Source organism: Callospermophilus lateralis, chromosome 2 (genome assembly GCF_048772815.1).
Source record: "Callospermophilus lateralis isolate mCalLat2 chromosome 2, mCalLat2.hap1, whole genome shotgun sequence".
NCBI classification, from domain to species: Eukaryota; Metazoa; Chordata; class Mammalia; order Rodentia; family Sciuridae; genus Callospermophilus; species Callospermophilus lateralis.
The window spans coordinates 176,182,539-176,206,299 of NC_135306.1; the positions used below are offsets into that span (position 1 = coordinate 176,182,539).

Here is a 23,761-nt window from a genome sequence, read left to right on the forward strand (position 1 = left end):
CCTTAACTGATTTTTTATTTTTTAAAATAGAAGTTGAAAGATTTTAAGAAGATGGGAAATCTAGATGAGAAAGCAAAGGAAAAAAGATATAGCCAAGTTTGGGGAATAAATGGTGAACCCTGATAATTGACTTATGTTCCAAACTTTCAAAACAAGAAAGAAAACCAAATGAAATTATTTATCAAGATTTGATTGATTGTTAGAAAATTAAAGATATATTTTTAAAGAGCTAATCATATTTCTCAAAATAAATGAAATACTCTGGAAGCATTTTTTGAAATACCACTTATTCTAGAAAAAAATGTATTCAGTATATATCTGTTGAATGCCTTCAATGTGCCTAGCACTTTTCTTCGTGCTTGTGATAATCAGTGAACAAATCAGACAAAAATCTGCCTCTCTGAGAATTAACCTCAATAGAGTTGAACCCATAGTAAACACATTAAGTAAATTTTCAATATGTAAGAAAATGATATCTGCTATGGAAAACGGAGTAGAGCAAAGGTAACTGGGAATGTGTGAAAAAGATAAGTAAACAGAACTGGTTTTAGTTTTCAATATAGGATAGACAGGGTCTCATTAAAAATAGGACATTTCAGTAAAGACTTGGAAGGGATTAAAAGTTAGCATGGGATAGATCTCGAGATAGCATTAAGGCAGAGGAAAAGCCAGGGTAGCATGAAGGCACAAAATCTGGTGGGTTCACACATATCTGGTGTGTTCAAGGAAGTCAGAGACATCCATGTGGAGAGTACAAAATGATCAAGTAAGAGTGTTAGAGCATGAAATTATGTCAGAAAGTTAATGAATGGGAAGGGAATGGTCATGCTAAGATGACAATTCGTGCAGAATTTTGTAGGCCATTGAAAGAATTTTGGTTTTCATTCTAAATGAAATGGGAAGTCGCTGCAGAGTTTTGAGTAGAGGATTGACTGACATTGCCTGACATGTTTTAAAGCATTAACTCTGGCTGCTATGTTGAGAATACTCTCAAGGGGCTAAGAGCAGAAGCAGAGAAGCTAGAAATAGCGGCCATTAAAATAATATCAGTAAAACACTCTGTTTAAGATTGTAATCTCCACTAGAAATTTGACGATGTCAGAAGCAGGTATTTGATTAAAAAGCTATGAATATGTTTGTATATTATTAGCATACCCTATTTATCAATTATTTTTAATCATTCATGTTAAATTTATTATATTACTATACTTCAGCTTCTTGATTTCATATTTCATACCATTTCTGCTCTGGACCATGAACTCCTCAAAGACTGAAATGATGTCTTATTCTTCTCTTATTTTCAGAATTTGCTTCTTGAACTAAATTAGAAGAGCCTAAATAAATACACTGTTGTTATAGACATATCATTGAAAAGAGAAAGTAAGCCACAGAACAAATTTGAAATAACCAACTATAGTCAGTCATAATTTAGACTATCATTTCTAGAATATGAAAATGCTGCTCATTTCTCTCAAAGTCAGAAAAAGGTTTTATCAGATTATAAAGTCTTATGGTAGTTTCCTTTATTCTGAGTTTGTCCATTATTGTTTTCTACTTTCATCAGTGTCTTTGTTTCTGTAGACAAAACTCCAGTTTTAGTCACATGGACTTCAGTATCTATTTTAAGTGATAACATAAATATTAACATTTTGAAGAATTAGGAAAAGGACCTTAGAGCTAATTTGCCTAGTGATTTTTCAAAGGGTTTTTCATCAACCTTGAAGGAGTTTCTTTGAGACTGCTATAGGGGAGAAAGTTATGTTAAATTATTGGAGAAATAAATTCCATAAATTTAGCCCAACCTTTTACAAGAGCTGGTTAATAACAGAAACCAGATTTTTTACATGTTCTTTTATAGACCTTATATTGCTTTAATAATTTTGATGTCATAAGTGTTTGTAAGAGCTAAATTTTTAATACTAATTAATTTAAATACTTGTTTAGTTATTGAAAAACTTTAACTATTTTGGAAAATCTTGAACATATGCATCTATCTGTATTTTCAAATATAAATTTTATGAAATCTAAATACAGTTTAACTATTTTTTTAATAAATCCAAGTAACAATTTTATTCTAATCTACACAATTTTTATATGCATTTTAGTGATTTTGAGAGTGTTACTTTTAAGCAGATTTTAAATCAATACAAAAAAATTATATGTTAAAAATAAAATAAACACAGTAAAACAACAGACATGCATATGTTCAGAATCATGCCTATAGAGGTGGTCTGGAGGTACCTTGCCTATTTAAGAACTTATTGGCAAATATCAGTTCAATTCCCCATACTTCACCAAAATCAGAGAGTGCTAAACATACATCCAAAATAAACTCTCTTTTAAAGCTATAAAAGAGAGTACAAAATTTGAATTAATAAGTTAATAAGTTAATCATCAACAATTCCATTGAGCAAGTCCATTGCTAGAAAATAGGTAGTATTGGCACCCGACCTAAAAGCAAGGTTATTTTGTTTCTTACAACACCAACAGAGAGGTTAACCAACAAAGTAACTAATAAATTAACCTTAATACAAGACACTGAGGGAAAACCAAAAAACAAACAAACAAACAAAATATATGTACACTACTCCATTGATCCAGGATATATAACTCATGGACTACAGACACAAGTTTCTACCTGTCAAATAATTCTTTAAATATTTTTCTAGTTAAAAAAAAGTATATTGGGAGATGCAGAGGAAAGGCAGAAATGTGAATTTATAATCTGATTCCACAATTTAAAATGAATGTGAAACTGATACTATAAGCTAAGTGACAATGACTTAACCATTGGGCACCAAACAGGCAATACCACTCTTCACTGGGATTCATAATGCTGTTGAGGAGTTTTCAGCGGGATGGCCAACCCAACAATGCTAGCATAACACACACAGAATATTCACCCACTATTGAAAGAGTGGCAAAGGTATATAGAGAAAAGTTGGATCTTTTGAAAAAGTTAATGATATCAAAATAATTTTCCATCACTCATAAGTCAAACTGTGTCAAATATATGGCCTAAAGCAGCACTAAATTCAGAGTCGGAGGTTGGCAGAAAAGTTTGGAAAACTGCAGTTTTTAAAAATTGGCAATTTTTCCACACTTCATAAAGCTATCAGAAGAAGTATAATGGGTTGTTCTTTTGTGGAATGTTTACTGCTTGCTGCAAAAATTCACAATATTAATGACGAACCACAGAGTTGCATGTCAATGAAGTATTTTTAAAAAATTTACAAAACACTGAAGTTTATATTTAAAAATTAACCATGTTACACCAAGATGAAACATGGTAAAAGTGTAAGTTCTATTCATGGTTCTTTAAACAATGAATGGGAAAGTGACAGAAACAATTTTTTTTCTTAAAAAGGAAGTTTTGTTATTGCACTGATTTTTATACCCTGACCTACTAATTTAGAAAAATCAAGTAGGAAAATCTGTAAGATTAAAATATAAAATTCTAGTTTGTAAATATCAATTGGCCAAAGTCTATCTGGCCTTCATGATATAGAATGGAATGAATAATGAATTCATTGCCTTATTTGTTTGCTGTGAGGGGTGGAACTTGCAGAACACAGCTTTTATACTTCCACAGTAAGTATATTCAAAAGATAAGGAAAGTAAGTGCATTGCTCATTTCCCCCCCTGTGCAATTTTCAGCTCTTACCCCACTTCCAAGTGTCACAGTTGAAATAATACTGTTTGGAGACCTAGTCCAGACTGGTCCTAAATGTCGAATAAAGTCCTTAGGACTTTGGTATAGGTATTAACAAATGGCGTAGTAGTGCAGCTGCTTGGCCACAAACAGGTGCCAGATGGCATGGGCAAAGGGAATGATGCCATCACTCTTGAAGAACACAACTCCCAAGCAATAAATTAAGCCCCCCACAGGAAAATTCGTGAAGACTGTCGGTGGTATTCATTGATGTCTACACCAAGGTAGGAGAAAATCCCATTGTGAAATAGAAGAAGAGCTCAGCTACTTTATAATTTTAAAGGTAGAGAAATACATAAATAGTTCCTCCAGCTGCCATGAGCCAGATAAACCAAGGCATATGAGATGTCAGGGGTCCAAGTTCACGGAGATTTCACCATGGAGCATAAGATGCTAAAGAAGAAATAAATAACCATTCTATCACACATATGAAAACAATGCTCCCTGTCCTTAAGTGACTCTTTTTCCATGATACATTGTGAAATACTGTGGAAAGATGAAGAGAGCATAAAGGCCCATTCCATAAATCCGTTCCGTTATCTTTTCTCAGCAGTCACCAGTCGATGGTGAAGGGCACTGGCCACAAGAGACAGAACAATGAGGAATACATGTCTGTAACAGCAGCGTGTTCATAGCAAGTTGGTTTGTAGTGGCCATTGGCTTGGGCCCAATGGTTCATGAAACTCTGGAATCGATTCTTGAATGCATTAATCCTCCCTTCCTCCTCCTGGGCCAGGATCTCAGTCTCTAAGCACCTGCGGCCAGGCTCGAGGCCTTCATATGGGCTTGGGCTCCTTCGGAGACTTCCTTTGTGCCAGCAGAGCCACTGGGCCCAAGGGGGCCACTCAAGGGGTCAGGATACGGCCAGGGCCAGACTGGGTGGCTGGGGGCAAGAGGGAGGCCGCTTAAATGGCCCCAGCGCCTCCAGCCTCCTGCCTCCCCGGCTCCTCCCCAGATCAAGTATTTCTGATTAAATGTTCATGTTTGACTTGAGATGTTCTATAAACATAAAATACATGATTTAAAATATTAATATAAAATTGCACAGCAAATATCAATAATATTTAAATTAATTAAGGCATATCTTATGGATATATTCTCACATGTAATTCTGTACATTCTTCTAATTTCTCATTAGGAAAAAATATTGAAAATTTTATAGCTGAATTTAAAATTCTACATATTTTAAATTGAGGTGTATAGTGCCCAAAATATACAATTTATAATAGGTTCAATTTTGTTTAGTGATTTTCATAATTCTTTTTTTTATAAATGACAGTAGAATTTATTTTAATATATTATACATATATGGAATACAACTTTCCTTTCTTCTGTTTGTACATGATGTGGAATTACTTTGGTCATGTACTCATATATAAACATAGAAAAGTAATGTCCGATTCATTCTACTAACTTTTTTGTTCCCACTCTCCTTCTCTTCCCTTCATTCCCCTTTGTACTTAGAAGTACAATAGTACAATTTCTAATCTAAAGTACTTCTGTTTTTCCCTACCTCCCCACTTATTGTGAGGTTTTCTTCTTAAGACAGTAATTTCATTCAAATAAAGGAATCTTTTGGAAAAAGTGAGCTTATTTATGCATACCCTTCACTGGTTTATGAAATGAGTTGATGCATAATTTTTATTCTGTAAATATATATCAGTTAACTTCTTTTATAATTTGACTCACAAATCAAGCTTTATATAGGTCTAAAACCTAAGAACACTTACAATTGATTGGTAATTTGAACAGTTTCCTGGGGAAAAAAAAGAAAATATCATGCTACAAATCCGGAACTAAAAATCATTCTCTTCTTATTGGGTTGCTTACGCCTTTGTCCTGTAATCAACTTTTAGAGGTACAGCAGGTGGCTTAAAGGTAAAATAAGTTAACAGTTAATAAGACTTCACAAGGCTTTTTGCGTCACTTTTTATTTTCAAACCATTTACTATGAAGTCACATAAACATTTAGAATCAACCAGCAAAATAAGAGAAAGCTGTTGAACAGCTTATTTTAACAATTGCTTGTTAAAATAAAATAGGGTAACTATAATATTGATTTAAATTTGTTAAATTTGTGTCAATCTTGATAATTTATGTTTAGTTGAAGACAGTAATGTATTTGAAAAATAATATTATTGGATTATTGTGCAAATCTCACTGGTTTAAAAACCTTTAGTAATTTCTTGAAATTACCAAATTTCACAGTCCTTTATGGTCCCTGTCTGCCACTCCATTCTTATGTCTTATCCCTCTTTTACTGTTCACTATACACTTTGCCACCTTCTTCACCTTAACTATGCCTACTCAAAGCAAGCTTTCCTTGACTTTCCAAGTTTAGGTGACTTATATTATTTGTGTTACCTTAGCATCCATTTCTTATCTCTACCATAGTACTGATTATATTATAGAGCTGTTTGTCTCTTCCATTACATCTTAACATTTTGAGGGCAGTTATTATTTTTTCTTTTTCAGTCTCCATCATTTCAAACAGTGCTTGGTGTACAAAAGCATCTTAAGAGATGTGTGACAATGAATAAATTTGGAAATAAGGCATTTCACTGGAGAGCAAATCAAGGGCACTTGGGTTTAAATTCAAAGCATGATACTTTTGCCCAGAGAATTTAACTTTATAACTCATTTTCTATTTTCCCTTTATTCTATTATAAACGTAATATAAAACAATGGAAAACATTTGAAATTAAAGTGTTATAAAAACTCACATCAGTTAATATGAGTTATAGGTTTGTGCTACTCTTTCCTACAGTGGTTATTTACTTGTTTTTATTTGTTGTTGTTCGTTGGTCTTTGTCTCTGTGTAACTATGTAAGTTGTGTCTTCTTCCAGACTTAAATTCTAAAATTTTTACCAAAACATGAAGCTCAAACATAATGAAGTTACCCTTGAAAATTCCTTAAGCAAGTACTGCATTGGCTGGTACATTGTTTCTCACTAAGTGCCGGGTAGATGTTTTTATCAAATACAAATTTCTACTTTTTTATCTGAAGATCTGGTGAAGTAGTGGGCTTAACTTTAGGAGCCTCATAGTCTGAAAACATATTTCTCAGTCCTTTATGGTCCTTGTGATACCATATGAGAGAAGAGCACAGTCTCAATACCTTTCCTAGTTTATTCTGGATCTGTAGACTCAAGAAAAAGAATGACAGATAAAATCATCTATAGACTGTCATTTTTTTCTCTTGGTCTCTTCTTGTCTCTCACTTGAGTATATTTTAATGTATTCATGTAAGTCAAATGTACATATTATACATATATTTTATTCTATTCTTTTACTTCTGAGATCTAAAAGTAATGAATAGACTGTAGAATATTTCAGATACACTGAAACGTATTAAAAAGGATGATATTCATCTCTAACCTCATTGAGAGATCTCTGTTATTTGAGGAACTATCTTAATTAGAAGAACGTCAGAGATATGCCTGTTAGTGTTTTCCTTTCCTTTGAGTATACATATGTAGATTATTTTACGAATAAAATTTTTGAAATATTGAGTAATTTTATGTATTCTTTATATTACATTATATTATAAGCACTTCAAAATAACTTTATTTATTTTTAAGGGTGTTCATAATGGTAGTATTTAATAGTGGTTAAACTTTTTTTTTTAATTTTTGTTGTTGGTTGTTCAAAATATTACATAGTTCTTGATATATCATATTTCACACTTTGATTCAAGTGGGTTACGACTCCCATTTTTACCCTGTATACAGATTGCAGAATCACATCAGTTACACATCCACTGATTTACATATTGCCATACTAGTGTCTGCTGTATTCTGCTGCCTTTCCTATCCTCTGCTATCCCCCTCCCCTTCCCTCCCCTCCCCTCTTCTCTCTCTACCCCATCTACTGTATTTCTTTTCTCCCCCTTGTTTTTTTTTCCTCTTACCCCTCACTTCCTCTTGTATGTAATTTTGTATAACCCTGAGGGTCTCCTTCCATTTCTATGCAATTTCCCATCTCTCTCCCTTTTCCTCCCACCTCTCATCCCTGTTTAATGTTAATCTTCTTCTCATGCTCTTCCTCCCTACTCTGTTCTTAGTTACTCTCCTTATATCAAAGAAGACATTTGGTATTTGTTTTTTAGGGATTGGCTAGCTTCACTTAGCATAATCTGCTCTAATGCCATCCATTTCCCTCCAAATTCTATGATTTTGTCATTTTTTAATGCAGAGTAATACTCCATTGTGTATAAATGCCACATTTTTTTTTTATCCATTCGTCTACTGAAGGGCATCTAGGTTGGTTCCACAGTCTTGCTATTGTGAATTGTGCTGCTATGAACATCGATGTAGCAGTGTCCCTGTAGTATGCTCTTTTTTAGGTCTTTAGGGAATAGACCGAGAAGGGGAATATCTGGGTCAAATGGTGGTTCCATTCCCAACTTTCCCAGAAATCTCCATACTGCTTTCCAAATTGGCCGCACCAATTTGCAGTCCCACCAGCAATGTACAAGTGTACCCTTTTCCCCACATCCTCGCCAGCACTTGTTGTTGTTTGACTTCATAATGGCTGCCAATCTTACTGGAGTGAGATGGTATCTTAGGGTGGTTTTGATTTGCATTTCTCTGACTGCTAGAGATGGTGAGCATTTTTTCATGTACTTGTTGATTGATTGTATGTCCTCCTCTGAGAAGTGTCTGTTCAGGTCCTTGGCCCATTTGTTGATTGGGTTATTTGTTATCTTACTGTCTAGTTTTTTGAGCTCTTTGTATACTCTGGATATTAGGGCCCTATCTGAAGTGTGAGGAGTAAAAATTTGTTCCCATGATGTAGGCTCCCTATTTACCTCTCTTATTGTTTCTGTTGCTGAGAAAAAACTTTTCAGTTTAAGTAAGTCCCATTTGTTGATTCTTGTTATTAACTCTTGTGCTATGGGTGTCCTATTGAGGAATTTGGAGCCCGACCCCACAGTATGTAGATCATAGCCAACTTTTTCTTCTATCAGACGCCGTGTCTCTGATTTGATATCAAGCTCCTTGATCCATTTTGAGTTAACTTTTGTGCATGGCGAGAGAAAGGGATTCAGTTTCATTTTGTTGCATATGGATTTCCAGTTTTCCTAGCACCATTTGTTGAAGATGCTATCCTTCCTCCATTGCATGCTTTTAGCCCCTTTATCAAATATAAGATAGTTGTAATTTTGTGGATTGGTTTCTGTGTCCTCTATTCTGTACCATTGGTCCACCCGCCTGTTTTGGTACCAGTACCATGCTGTTTTTGTTACTATTGCTCTGCAGTATAGTTTGAAGTCTGGTATCGCTATACTGCCTGATTCACACTTCCTGCTTAGAGTTGTTTTTGCTATTCTGGGTCTTTTATTTTTCCATATGAATTTCATGATTGCTTTATCTATTTCTACAAGAAATGCCATTGGGATTTTGATTGGCATTGCATTAAACCTATAGAGAACTTTTGGTAATATCGTCATTTTGATGATGTTAGTTCTGCCTATCCATGAACAGGTTATATTTTTCCATCTTCTAAGATCTTCTTCTATTTCTCTCTTTATGGTTCTGTAGTTTTCATTGTATAAGTCTTTCACCTCTTTTGTTAGGTTGATTCCCAAGTATTTTTTTTTCTTTTGAGGATATTGTGAATGGAGTGGTTGTCCTCATTTCCATTTCAGAGTATTTATCGCTGATATACAGGAATGCCTCTGATTTATGTGTGTTGATTTTATATCCTGCCACTTTGCTGAATTCATTTATTAGCTCTAATAGTTTCTATGTAGACCCTTTTGGGTCTGCTAGGTATAGAATCATGTCATCTGCAAATAGTGATAATTTAAATTCTTCTTTTCCTATTTTTATGCCTTTAATTTCTTTCGTCTGTCTAATTGCTCTGGCCAGTGTTTCGAGAACTATGTTGAACAGAAGTGGTGAGAGAGGGCATCCCTGTCTTGTTCCAGATTTTAGAGGGAATGCCTTCAATTTTTCTCCGTTCAGAATGATGCTAGCCTGAGGCTTAGCATAGATAGCTTTTACAATATTGAGGTATGTTCCTGTTATTCCTAGTTTTTCTAGAGTTTTGAACATAAAGGGATGCTATACTTTGTTGAATGCTTTTCTGCATCTATCGAGATGATCATATGTTCTTATCTTTGAGGGAAAATATAAATATTAAAGTCAATGATTTTTATATAATTACATATATATTTCCCTGCATATCTATTTGTAGATTGGACTGTAAGAAGATTCTACCATTTAATATACTTACAGAAAATGAAAATGACCATCATATATCATCGTTACTGTGCTGAGAGTTATTATTTAGAAGCAAAAGCTAACTTTTGAAGTATATTTTTTTGAGGTATACTTTACATACAGTACTACACATAAAGTGTTTAATTTAATGGATTTTGAGCTTTCTTTACATGTAAGAAATATTACCACAATCAAGATAGGGAATAGCCACATTCCAAAAAGATTTCTAGTGCACTTTTGAAATTCTTCCTCTATCCCAGCCATATCCCTAGCATACTCACGTGCTTTCTTGTCACATGAACACTAATTTGTATATCCTAGAATTTTTATAAATGGAACCATACAATAAGTAATTTGTATGCAGGAGGTACAAGGGAATATTATGGGGTTTTTCATCATAAATATTATTATGTGTCATATTTAACTTTTGAGAAACTAAAAATTGTTTCCCAACATGTTTGTGAGTTCCATTTTCTCTGAATCACTGTCAACGATTGATATGGCCACTCCTTTTAATAATTGCCACTCTAAAAGGCATCTTATGGTATCTTCTGTGGTTTTTACTTTGTATTTTCCTATTGATAAATGATGTTAAGCATCATTTTCTGTACTGACTTGTTATTGTATAGCTTCTTTGGCAAAGTGTCTTAATTTTTGTAATGAAATTTTGTTTATAAAGTTTTGAAAGTCTGATATTCTGGATATGACTTTTATCCAAATATGATTTTCAAATACTTTCTTCCAGTTATGTCTTATCTTTTCATTCTTCGTGTCATATAAAGAACAGAAATTCTTGACAGGAGGCTCAGGTCCATCCAGCCACCTGAAGACACCCACCAGAGCTCTGACTCTGGCACTGGATTCCCTCTTCAGACCAGCAGATGCCCCCAGAGCTTAACCCTGGCTCAGATCCGCCCACACCAACTTGTGTGGGAACCAGCAGACACCCACCAGAGCTTTAGCACAGGACCTCCTCTTCCGACCACCATGGAAGATCAGGATTGGCCCAGATCCACCCACAGGACAAGCGGGACCCAGGCCCAGGGTAGGTCTGAGTTGCCAACCCTCCTGCCTGGGAGCCCAAGCCTAATCCACTTTCATCTTGAGACACTGCAGACATCCCATAGCCTTCCCCACATAGTAGGCCCTACCTTCTTCACAACAGAGAGGGCCTTGAAGTAGCTGCATCTCAGAGTAGGCATCCCCAAAACAGTATAAGGCCCACCCTTGCAACTCTATCTCTGTAAGACAATTCATCCATCTTGGGGCACCTCCACTATTATCTCAAGTTACCTCGGCTATTGCCTTCACTGTCTTTAGTTGCAGTAGCATAAATTGAGGGACATGAGTAGTGTCTGGAATCCCAACGTCTAGGTGAGGTACAGACAGTCTGCATAGGTACTACAAGAATATAGGGTACAAACTATAATGACTCAGATCCACACTGCAAGAAAGGAAGACATGTAGATAACGTGAAAAAACAAGGGAGAAAAGTTCCCAAAACAAACCAGGATACTACAATAACAGAAGCCTTGGACAGAGAATTTGATGAAATGTCAGAGAAGGAGTTCAGAAAGTTCATAATTAAATGATCTGTGAATTAAGCAATGACCTAAATTAGCAAATACAGGCAAAAATTGATCACTTTAACAATGAGATAAGAGAGCAAATCCAGGTAGTAAAAGATTACTTCAAGAAAGAAAGACTTGGGGGAAAAAAATGTCAGAAATCCTTGAAATGAAGGAAACAATTAACCAAATAAAAAACTCAATAGAAAGTATAACCAACAGACTGTGTCACTTGAAATAAAGAACATCAGATAATGAAGACAAAGTATACAATCAGGAAAATAAAGTTGGCCACACAGTGAAGACTGTAAGAAACCATGAACAGTACATCCAAGAATTATGAGACAGCATCAAAAGACCAAATTTAAGAGTTATTGGGATAGAGGAAGGCACAAAGTATCAAACAATGGAATGCACCATCTCTTCAATGAGATGATATCAGAAAATTTCCCAAGCATGAGAATGAATTGGGAAACCAAACACAAGAGGCTTACAGGACACCAAATGTACAAAATTACAACACATCTACACCAAGGTACATTATAATGAAAATGCCTAGCATACAGGATAAGGATAGAATCTTAAAAGCTGCAAGAAAGAGGAATTAGATCAAGTATAGGGGGAGTATCATGTATCAGCATATTTTTCAACTTGACCCTCAAAACCAGGAAGTCATGGAACAACATATACCAAGCTCTGAAAGAGAATGGATGCCAGCCAAGAATCTTATAATCAGCAAAATTAAGCTTTACATTTGATGATGAAATAAAAACCTTCCATGATAAACAAAAGTTAAAAGAATTTACAACTAGAAAGCCTGCACTACAGAACATCCTCAGCAAAATATTGCAAAAAGAGGAAATGAAAATCAAAGATAAAAATCAGCAGAGGGAGGTATTACAGTAAAGGAAAAACCAATCAGAGGAGAAAGCAAGTCATGTTAAATACCAAAAATAAACAAAAATGACTAGGAATGCAAATCATGTCTCAATAATAACCCTGAATGTTAATGGCCTAAAATCACCAATCAAAAGACATAGACTAGCAAATTAGATAAAAAAAAAAAAAACCAACAATATTCTGCCTCCAAGACACTCATCTCATAGGAAAACACATGCATGGACTGAAGGTAAAAGGTTGGGAAAAAAAATCATACCACTCACATGCACTGAGGAAGCAAGCAGGGGTTTTCATCCTCATATCAAGCAAAGTAGACCTCAAGCTAAAGTTAATTGAAAGGGATAAAGAAAGAAACTACATACTGCTCAAGGGAACCATACACCAACAAGACATGACATTTCTAAATATATATAACCCAAACAATGGAGCATCTACAATGGAGTTCATCAGTCAAACTCTTCTCAAGTTCAAGAGTGAAATAGACCACAGCACAATAATTTTGGGTGACACTAACATAACTCTTTCACTATTGGATAAATCTTCCAAGCAAAAGCTGAACAAAGAAACTATAGAATTCAATAAAACAATCAATAACTTAGACTTAACTGACATATATAGGATATTTCATTCTTCAAAGAGTTGAATAAGCTTTTTCTCAGCAGCACATGGATCAGCATCAAAAGATCTAAAATAGAGCATATATTATGCCACAAAGCAACTCTTACCAAATATAAAAAGTAGAAATATTACACTGCATTCTATCATGTCATAATGGAATGAAATTAGAAATCAATGATAAAATAAAAAATAAAAGCTACTCCAACACCTGGAAACTAAATAATATGCTACTGAATGAACAATGGGTTGCAGAAGACACCAAAGAGGAGATTAAAAAAAATTTAAAGGTAAATGAGAACACAGATACAACATATCGAAATCTCTGGGACACTATGAAAGCAGTTCTAAGGAAAGTTCATTGCATGGAGTTCTTTCCTTAAAAGAAGAAAAGTTCAACAAATAAATGACTTAACATCACATCTCAAAGATCTAGAAAAAGAAAAATAAATCTACACCAAAAGCAGTAGAAGGCAAGAAATAATTAAAATCAGAGCTGAAATCAATGAAATTGAAACAAAAGATACAATTGAAAAAATGACAAAACAAAAAGTTGGTTCTTTTGACAGACTCTTAGCCATGCTAACAAAGAGAAGGAGAGAGAAAACTCAAATTATTATCATATGTGATGAAAAAAGACATATCACAACAGAAACTACAGAAATACAGAAGATAATTAGAAATTATTTTGAAAACTTGTACTCCAATAAAATAAAAAATATCAAAGGCATCAACAAATTTCTAGAGTTATATAATCTGCCCAAATTGAATCAGGATGATATACAGAAAACAGATCAATTACAAGTGGTGAAATAGCAGATGCCATCAAAAGTCTACCAACTTTGGGCTGGGATTATGGCTCAGCGGTAGAGCGCTCGCTTAGCAAGGGCAGGACCCGGGTTCGATTCTCAGCACCACATAAAAAAAGGGCATTATGTTGAGTCCATCTACCAAAAAAAAAAAAGATTCTTTCTCCCCTCCCCTCCCCTCCTCTTCTCTTCTCTTCTCTTCTCTTCTCTTCTCTTCTCTCTCTCTCTCTCTCTCCTTTTAAAAATAAAAAAAGTCTACCAACCAAGAAATGCCCAGGACCGGATGGATATACAGCCAAGTTCTACAAGAACTTTAAAGAATAACTGATACCAATACTCTTCAATTTATTTTAGGAAACAGAAAAAGGAATCACTTCCAAACTCATTCTATGAGGCCAATGTCACCCAGATTCCAAACCAAGGCAAAGACAAATCAAAAAAAGAAAACTTCAGACTAATATTTCTAATGAACATAGATGCAAAAATTCTCAATAAAATTCTAGCAAATTGAATACAGAAATGTATCAAAAAGATAGTAGACCATGATCAAGTCGGGTTTATTCCAGGGATGCAAAGTTGGTTCAACATACAGAAATCAATAAATGTAATTTATCACACCAATAGACTTAAATATAAGAACCATATGATCTTCTCAGTAGATGCAGAAAAAGCCTTTGACAAAATACAGCATCCCTTCATGTTCAAAACATAGAAAAACTAGGGATAACAGGAACATATCTCAACAATCTAAAAGGTAATGATGCTAAGCCCCAGGCCAACATGATTCTAAATGGAGAAGAATTTAAAGCATTCCCTCTAAAAACTGGAAAAACACAGGGATGCCCTCTTTCATCACTTCTGTTTAACAGTTCTTGAAACACTGGCCAGTGCAATTAGATAGACAAAAGAGATTAAAGGGATACAGATAGGTAAAGAAGAACCAATTAACATTATTTGCCAAAGATATGATTCTATACCTAGAAGACCCAAAAAATTCCACCAGAAAACCTCTAGAACTAATAAATGAATTCAGCAAATTAGCAGGATACAAAATCAACACCCATAAATCAAAGGCATTTCTACACATCAATGACAAATCCTCTGAAAGAGAAACTAGGACAACCATCCCATTTACAAGAGCCTCAACATAAATAAATAAATAAATAAATAAACAAACAAACAAACTTGGGAATCAATTTAACAAAAGAGGTAAAAGACCTCTACAGCGAAAACTACAGAATGCTAAAGAAAGAAAGAAGACCTTAGAAGATGGAAAGATCTCCCTTGTTTTTGGATAGGCAGGATTAATATTGTCAAAATGACCATACTACCAAAAGCACTATACAGATTAATGCTTTCCCAATCAACATCCTAATGACATTCCTCATAGAAGTAGTCATGAAATTCATCTGGAAAAATAAGAGACCCAGAATAGCCAAAGCAATCTTTAGCAAGAAGAGTGAAGCTGGTGGCACCACTATACCAAGCTTTAAAATATACCAAAGAGCAGTAGTAACAAAAACAGCATGGCATTGGCACCAAAACAGACTGGTAGACCAATGGTTCAGAATAGAGGACACAGAGAATAACCCACATAGCTACAATTATCTTATATTAGACAAAGGCACCAAAAACATACTTTGGAGAAAAGATAGCCTCTTTAATAAATGGTGCTGGGAAAACTGGAAACCCATATGCAACAAAATGAAATTAAACCCCTATCTCTCACAGTGCATGAACCTCCACTCAACGTGTATCAAGAATCTAGGAATTAAACCAGAGACACTGTGTCTATCAGAAGAAAAAGTGGGCCCAAATCTCCATCATGTCGAATTAGACCCCAACTTCCTTAATAAGACTCTTATAGCAGAAGAATTAATATCAAGAATCAATAAATGGGATATATTCAAACTAAATAGCTTCTCAGCAAAAGAAACAATTGGTAAGGTCAGATAGAACACAAATCTCTAGAATATATAAAGAACTGAAAAATTTTAACACCAAAAAAAAAAAACAACAAATAACCAAATCAATAAATGGGCCAAGGACCTGAAGAGCCTTCTCAGAAGAGGATCAACAAACATGAAAAAATGTTCAACATCTCTAGTGATTAGAAAAGTACAAATCAAAACTACTCTAAGATTTGACCTCACTGCTGTCAGAATGGCAGCTATTAAGAATACAAACAACAACAAGTGTTGGCGAGGATGTGGGGTAAAAGGCACACTTGTACATTGCTGGTGGTACTGCAAATTGGTGCAGCCAATCTGGAAAACAGTATGGAGAATCCTTTGAGACTGGGAATGGAACCACCATTTAATTCAGCTATCCCTCTCCTCAGTCTATACTCAAAGGACTTAAAAACAACAGACTACAGGGACACAGCCATATCAATGTTTATTGTAGCACAAATCACAATAGCTAAACTGTGGAACCAACCTAGATGCCCTTTAGTAGATGAATGTATAAAGAAAATGAGGTATATATACACAATGGAATATTAATCAGCAATAAAAGATAATAAGGTCATGGCATTTGCAGGTAAATGGATGGAGCTGGAGAATATAGTGCTGAATAAAATTAGTCAATCCCCAAACACCAAATGATGAATGATTTCTCTGATTTAAGGATGCTAATCAATAATACAATGTGTGTAGTGTGTGGGGGGATTAAATGAACTCCAGATAGGGGAAAGGGGAGTGGGGTACTGAGGAGAAGGGAGGGGGCATAGGGTAGGAAAGACAGTGGAATGCAATGGTCATCATTACCCTAAGTACACGTTTGAAGACATGATGGATGTGACTCTACTTTTTGTAGAACCATTGATATGAAAAATTGTGCTCTATTTGTGTAATATGAATTAGAATGCATTCAGTTGTTATATATAACAAATTAAAAATAAAAATGAAAAATAATAGAAATTCTTAATCTTGGTGAAGTACAATTTATCATTTTTTTTTTCTTTTTGGCTTCATAGTTTTCTCATTGTAACTAAGATATCTTTCTTGACATAAATACTTTCTTTACAAATTCTATGCTTTCAAAACTTCACATTATATGTGTATAATATATTGGATTTAATTTTTGTATATGATGTACAAGGTAGGGATTGAGGTTCAGTATATACATTCATGACACCCAATTGTTCTAACACCTTTGGTTTAAAAGCCCATTTTTTTTCTCTAAAACTGTCTTTGCAATTTTATAGAAAATCAATGAATGTGTGAATCTGATTTTGGACTCTAGTTTGATTTATTAATCTATCTGTCCCTCTTTATTGATTACCATATTGTCTTGAATACTGGGAATTTATAGCATATCTTAAAATCAGGTATAGTTTCTTCAATATTGTCTCTCTTTTTCAGAGTTCTTTTGCCTATTCCAGTTTATTTGCATTCCCACATGAATTTTAGAATGAACTGAACAATTTCTACTTAAAAAGTCTACTGGAATGTTTATTAGGATTATGTTTATAGACCAATTTGGAGAGAATTACATTTTGATAATATTGAGACTTATCCTCCATAAGACTTATCCTCCATTTGTCTATGAATTTAGATTCTTTTTAATTTGTCTCAACAGTGTGTTACAGTTTTCAGTGCTTTGGTCTTACAAATCTTTAGTTGAATTTATCCTAAAGTATTGCATATTTTTGATGTTTATGTAAATGATATTTACTAAAATTACAACTTTTGTTTTGTTAATAGTATTAAGAAATATAATTTTTTGTGCATTGACCTTATAGTCTACCTGCTTGCTAAATTCATTCCATACTTAAAATTACACTTTTTATAGTTCTTATCAGTTTTTCTACATGAACAATTATATAACAGTTTTGTTTCTTTACAATCTGGATGACTTTTTCCCTTTTTCTTGCTTTATTGTGGGGTAGAAGTTTAAATATAATGCTGACTAGCAGTGTGAGCATGAACATATTTGCCTTTGTACCTATCTTTCAGGGAAAGTCTTCAGTCTTTCAACAGAACGAAGTTGGCTGTAGGCTTTTCATTAGAACCCTGCATCAGTTTGAAAAAGAGTTGTCTTTTATTCCCAGTTCAAAAGAATTTTTATCAGAAATAGATTTTGGATTTTATAAATGAAATTTCTGCATTATAATATATGATTATTTTCTTTCAAAGCCTCTTGATAGAATCAACTACATTGGTTGAATTTCTGGTTGTACATTAGCCTTATAGTCTTGATTAATTAACCCCACTTGGCGGTGATATATTTTCTTTTTATATATTGTTCAATTTTGCTTAGTAAAAGTTTGTTGACAAATTTGCCTCTATCTTTATGAAGGATTCTAATCTGTTGCTTTATTTGGTTTAACATCATTGTATGGTTTTGTTATTAGGGTAACAGCAAATTGAGAATTATACTCTCCTTTAATGTTTTTTAAAATAATTTATGTTAATTTGGATATATGTCTTTTGTCTGGTAGAATTCATTTGTGAAACTGCTGGGCCTGGATTTTCTTTGTGTGAGGAATTTTTGTTTTTTCTATTCCCAATACCACATAAACTACAAATCAGTGTGTTTAGTATATACGTAACTTTTTAGGTTGTCTATATAGTTTTTTTCTGTATGTGTATGGATATGTGTGATAGTAGAGTGATTAGAAAGGTATTCTATCACTGAACTACATCCCCAGTCTCCTTTTGTTTTAATTTTGTGATAGGATGTTGCTAAGTTACTGAGGTTAACCTCAAATTTGTAATCCTCCTGCCTCAGTTCTGAGTAGTTTTGATTTCAGGCATATGCCACTGTGCCCAGACTATCATTTTCTTATTGGATGATCTCTGGTAGTTTTTATCTCTCAAGGAACTTGGCCATTTCATCTATATTGTCAAATTTATTTGTATAAATATGTTCATAATAGTGTTTTAAATTATACTTTTAATGTCTGTAGAACCTGTAGTGATGTCACTTCTTTCATTCTGAATATTGCTTATTTGTGTCTTTTCAAGTTGTTTGATTAATCTGGTAGAGGCTATCAATTTTTTGATCTTTCACAAAATATGTTTTTGTTCCACTGATCTTTCTTAATTGTTTTTCTGTTTTCTGTTTTAGTGATCCCTGTTTATATCTTTATTTTCATTTTCATACTTAATTTGGATTTACCTTACTTATCTTTCTAGTTTCTTAAAATAGAAGTTGATACCACTGATTTGAGTGATTGAAGACTTTTTTCTTTTCTTTCTGTTTTTTTTTTTTTTCCTTTTTCACAGTACTAGAGATTGAACCCAGCATAATTTGCCACTGTGCTACATTCCCAGCTTTTTGTTTTTTGGTTTTGTTTTGGTTTTTTATTTTAATTTTTGAGACAGGGTCTGGCTAAGTTGCTCAGGCTGCCATGGAACTTGAAATTCTCCTGCCTCACCCTCTCAATTCTCTGGAATTACCAATATATGACATGGTGCCCAGTGGGACTTTTTCAATATATTCATTTAATCTATAAATTTTCCTTTAAGAATTGCTTCAGCTATAGACCTCAAAGTTTGTTATGTTTTCTTACTGTTTTGTACAGGTTAAAATATTTTGTATTTTCCCTTTCAATTTGTCTTTGACCCAGGAATTATTCAGAGGATTGTTCAGTTTCCACACAATTGGGAATGTTGCAGAGATTATTTTCTTTCATTTCTTAATTAGTATATTGCAAAAAATTTATATGACTTGAATTAATTAATATGTATTAATTATATTATATCTCAGTACTCGAAATGAAGTTTTATTTTGTTCCTATTTGAGGAAGTGTTATAAATATTAATTAGATCAATTTGATTGATGGTGTTATTCAAGCAATCTACACTCTTACTGATTTTCTCCTTGTCCTATCACTTATGGAGAGACAAGTGAGTAAATTTCTAATTCTAGATTTATTTCTTTTTTTTTTATAATTCTATATGTTTTTTGCTTTGTGTATTTTGAAGCTTTGCTTCAAATTTTTGTTAAACAAAAATTTATAATTGGGGTTGGGCCTGTGGCTCAATGGTAGAGCGCTTACTTAGCTGGGTTCGATTCCTAGCACCACATAAACTAAACAAACAGAATAAAGGTATTGTGTCCATCTACAACTAAATATATCTTTTTATATAATAATTGTTATGTCCTCTTATTAAATTGGCTCAATAATCTGTTATAACCCCTTTCTTGAAAATACTACAAAAGCTTGTTCCAGTCCCTCTTACTTTCTTTTTGTGAATATTTCTAATATATATTTTCTCCATTGTTTTAGTTTTGGCCTAATTATAATTGATGTCAATTTCCTGACAAGTAACACATAATCAGATATCCTATTTTTATAAATTTGATATTTGCTATAGTTTAGTTAGGTTATTTGCACAACTTGCACTTAAATGAGGATATTGCTGTCTTTGGCTTTAAATCTTCCATCTTGCTATTTGTTTTCTGTTATTCTCATGTCTGCTTTCTTCCCTTATTTTTTTCTTTACAATCTTCTTTTGAATTAAATTTTTTGGGATTCTGTTTTTCTCCTTTATTGACTTACTACGTATAAATCTTTATTTTTTATTTTTTTTATTACTTTAGGTTTTTAGTATACACCTTTAATTTATAACCGAGTAATATAAATTATTTATAACTTAAATGTTGCACCATTACACTTCTCTCCTTCCTGGCCTTTGTGCTATTGTTGCCACATATATTATAATATAATTTGATAATAATTAAATCCAGCATACATTGTTAATATTTTTGTATAAATAGTCTATCTTTCAAAGGGATTTTTAAAATGAGAGAGAAATGTTGTCTAAGTTTACCCACACACTTAGCATATCTGGTGCTATTTATTCTTTTGTACAGATGCAGATTTCCATCTGGTGTGATTTTTCTTCTGCCTAACACACTTCCTTTAACATTTTCTCCTTTTCACTTCATTTGCTGAAATTTTTTTTCAATTTTTGTGTATTCTACATTATTTATTTATTTATGATGTTTTAAATGACATTTTCACCAAATTTTAAGTTGACAGTTTTTTTTTCCTGTAGTATTTCCGTCATGTTTCTCCACTATCTTTTATATTACATTACTTTTGACAAGAAGGATTTTTACTTTTATATTGGATCTTCTATACATAATTCATCTTTTTTTCTGTATTCCTTTAGGATTTTTTCTTTATCATTGTTTTAAGCAATGTGATTATAATCAGCCTTGATGTAGTTTTTTTGTACCTCCTTTGTTAAAATCTATGTGAATTTATAGTTATCAACCATTATTTCATGACATATTTTTTGCTGGCTTCCTTTCCTTCAAGTTCTCTAATGCTGCCTATATTAGAGTACTTGACATTGTCTTACCACTCACCAATCTTTTGCTTACTTTTAGTTTTTTTCCAGTATGTGTATTCTGTTTTGGATATTTTTTATTGCTATGTCACATTCACCTAATTCAGTTATCTGATCTGTGGTTAATTTCATCCAGTGTATATTTCATCTCAAGCATTGTAATTATCATTTTTAGGAATCTGACTCTTTTTATTTAATTGCCTCCAATTTTTAATTAAACAATATTTCCTCTGCTTTCTTATACACATGGTATAAAACTATGGCGTCTCTTTTCATATGTTTGTATCAACTAATTCTATCCTCCAGGTATTTTCTAGGCCTTTTTCTATTGATTGATCTTTCTCCTTATTTTCCTGGTTTGGAATATTTAGTTGGATGCCAGACATGATTTTTGCCTTGTTGTGTTTATGTTTTCTATATTTTTCTGTTCTTATATAACTTTTGAATTTTTTATGGAACATATTTCAGTTGTTGGAAATAATTTAATATTTTTGAAGCTTGTTTGAAGCATTTTTAGGTAGAGCAGAGCAACCTCAAGTCTAGAGCCGATTTCTGATTTTCCATCTGATAGAATTATAAGATTATTCATTGTGGCTCTTGGACAAGTGAACTGTTCCTTACCATGTGTGATATCTGGTGCTTGTTCTTTCTGATCCTTCTGAGTTTTTTTTTTTTTTCCTTCACCAACATTAGTTTCTTTACCTCATGAACTCCTTAGGGGGCTCCTAAGGAGCTCTGTGGAACATTTCCTTTGCAATTTCTGTACTAGCAAATATTCTGCCCTGTGAACAACGAGGCTTCCTTAGCTTCTCCAGACTTCCACTTCTATTCTTACCTGAGAGAGACCACTAAACTCCATCTGAATTTCTACTGCTTGCACTTCTCCCTAGAAACTCCTATAAGGAAACTTAGGGCAGTTTTATGAATTGGTTTCTGGATTTCCCCCTATGGTGATGTATTCCTCTTGTGCTTGTCATTGTGTATCTGAAATCCTTTGATTTAGTACAGACGGTAGTTCTGTCCTCTGTTTTTCCACTTTGCTTGAAGTGGAATTAATGCTTTTCTTTATTTTTAACCTAATGCAATATCCTTGTAAGCAAAAATTTAAATTTTATGCACAATTTGAACAACCTATTCTAAATGGTGGTTTTGGAGGTGGGGTTTGGGAGGAGAGGAATGGCATTGATCTTTGTATTAGTATTTTGAGGGGAAGCAACAATCATGGCAGAAAGTCAGTGTTTACTTTGCTACTTTGTCCTCCACAAAATGAAAATTACTTTTTTAAAAAATATTTTTTAAATTGTAGATGGACACAATATCTTTATTTACTTTTTATATGGTGCTGAGGATTGAACCCATTGCCTCACGCATGTGAGGCAAGCGCACAACCTCTGAGCTATAACCCTAGCCTATGAAAGTTACTTTTTAATGGTGTTTTATAGTTTACTTTAATTTCTCTTAACAAAAATCATATGGTTGGTATTTTTATTTTTACCACTTTTATTATTACTAGAGGAAAAAAATTTCACTGAGAATAAGTAACAAGGTTAAGTAACTCATCTTTCCAGCATGTTTCTCTCCTTTTCCACAAAAGCACCTCAATGACTCTAAACCAATTTTGAATATATATACATATGTATATAATAGTTTAATAATCTCTTTTTTAGACTTGTCCTTCTATTTCTACCTCTTTTCTGTTTTTTCTCTCTTCCTTTTATGATTTATATTCTGTGATATGCACAACCATTCCATGAAACCACTTCCTACCAAAAATGGAGCCATCTTTTTCAGAAAATATTATAATATTTATCATTTGACAAGATAAATGAGACAATGTAAAGTAATAGTCAATAATTCATTGTGATCTCAAGTTAAAATGCTTACCCTACAGAGTATTATGAGGAAACTTTAGGTAATTTATTTGATCTTTCCAAACTTCAGGTTTTACATCTGAAAATGAAGATAACAAATGGCATACTCTTCATAAGCATTTTCTGAGATTTGATAGAGATAATACCTATGAAATACTTTGCCAACAGTTTTGCACATGGTACACACTCAATTGTAATTAAAACAATGATGATGATTTTTCCTACATCTGCCTCATAAAACTGAAATATCTCTCTGGTTACTTGACCTAGTACTTTATTATTTATGTAAATATGTCACTTTCTAAATAAGGCTTATTTTTTCAACGAGCAAGTTTATGCTTCTTAATATATTTCCTTTTTCTTTCTAATATTTAAGGGATCTAGTACTGTTTATTAATGATGAAATTGTCTCTTTACATCCTAAATAGGTAATGTTCATCATTATGCACATTATGTATAGTTTAGTTTTCTTAGTGTATTACATGTTGTGTGGTGTTATGCTAAATTTGACACTACACTAAGGAGACATTTTACAAATTCCTTTTCTGCTTTTAAAAAATGTTTTCCTACATTATTTGCTTCATTCATTTCTTTCTCAGAAAGGTTGTGGCAGAGGAGGCTAAATATGAAACTTTCTGGACTATATGCACGGCTGATTCAGCAAAGTTATTGATTCAAAGGCCAAAGCAACCTTCTCTTAGTTGGAATTTCTTTGTCCAGAAAAGCACTTTCAATTCTGTTTTTCACTTGC

General features: G+C 33.3%; 1 protein-coding gene and 1 pseudogene across 2 annotated transcripts in view; one reads left to right on the top strand and one right to left on the bottom strand.

The window, feature by feature from the left end:
* Mettl15 (methyltransferase 15, mitochondrial 12S rRNA N4-cytidine) overlaps positions 1–23,761 on the top strand; it is a 220,074-nt gene that overhangs the window by 135,091 nt on the left and 61,222 nt on the right. The window lies entirely within an intron of this gene.
* On the bottom strand, positions 2,340–6,088 carry LOC143392120 (monocyte to macrophage differentiation factor pseudogene; annotated as a pseudogene).